Here is a 1184-nt window from a genome sequence, read left to right as displayed (position 1 = left end):
CTACATGGAGATCCAAACAGTCCATCCCAAAGGAGATCAGTCCTGGGTGTTCATTGGAAGGACTGATACTGAAGCTGAAACTCCAGTACTTTGGCCACCTGATGTGAAGAACTGACTCATTTGAAAAGACCTTCCTTGATGCTGGGAAAGATTGAAGGTGGGAGGAGAAGGGGACGATAGAGGATGAGATGGTTGGATGGCATCACCGACTCAATGGACATGAGTTTGAGCAAGCTCCGGGAGTTGGTGAGGGACAGGGAGGCCTGGTGTGCTGCAGTCCATGGGGTCGCAAAGAGTCAGGCACGACTGAATGACTGAACTGAACTCATAAAAATATAAATCAACTTCATTACACCATCCAGAAACAACTATTAATATTATTCTCTTTTCTCTTTCATCTTTTTCTCATTTTTCTTCACAATGCTATACAACTCTGCATGTACATCCTTAAAATTTGTCTTACATCATGTAGATTTTCTCAATATAAAATGTAAAACCAGAAACATGATTTTACTGGCCTTGCCTCAGTATCTGATGCTGCCTCCTCGTTCCTGGCAGCTACCCACAGGGAGGGTTCACAGAGGACCCAAAGTGGGGCTAGGCAGGAGCTATCTTAATGCAACCCTGGATCTGAGAGCCCAGAGGAGGGCTGGGAAAGAGGAGTGTGGCAGTGGAAAGAAAAAGAGAGGAGTGAGTTTCTTTCTTTCCCCTTCCTGAGAACAAAGAAAATAGAACAGTGAGCAGGCCTGAACAGTCCTAGTTTTTTTCTTTTTTTTTTCTACTTTAACTGCTCCTAGCTCTTAACTCTGAAAGCATGTACTAAGTTTGCTTTTCTGCCCCCTATCTCTGCAGGAACTAGACTTCGCACCTATTTTCCTTTGACTCTATGCTAAATGCATCCTGTATCTGGTGTTTACCCTTACAACATCCTTCCCCTTGTATTTACTATCAGAAAGAAGGCCACAGAGCACCGAACTGCCAGACACAATTACTGGGTTACTGACACCAGCCTACAACAATTTTTGACAAGATCCTAACACCTTTGTCCCTCATCACCGACTCCTGACTGCAAGCCATCATCTTATATAAGCCCCTATATACCCTCATAGAGGGTGGCACAGTTCTTGAGGCATGAGTCTACTTTGTTCCCTTCTTTGCCAGCTGAGAATTAAAGTCGCCTTTCT

General features: G+C 44.3%; 1 non-coding gene across 1 annotated transcript; it reads left to right on the top strand.

The window, feature by feature from the left end:
* The first annotated feature begins 355 nt into the window (after positions 1–355).
* On the top strand, positions 356–636 carry LOC133058222 (small nucleolar RNA U89). Its single transcript, XR_009693322.1, has one exon. It is a non-coding gene; the product is annotated as a small nucleolar RNA U89 (small nucleolar RNA).
* Positions 637–1184: the final 548 nt, after the last annotated feature.

This window comes from Dama dama, chromosome 5 (assembly GCF_033118175.1).
Source record: "Dama dama isolate Ldn47 chromosome 5, ASM3311817v1, whole genome shotgun sequence".
In the NCBI taxonomy this organism is placed as follows: Eukaryota; Metazoa; Chordata; class Mammalia; order Artiodactyla; family Cervidae; genus Dama; species Dama dama.
The sequence above is the reverse complement of the archived record's forward strand: the minus strand, read 5'-3'. Positions and strand labels throughout refer to the sequence as shown.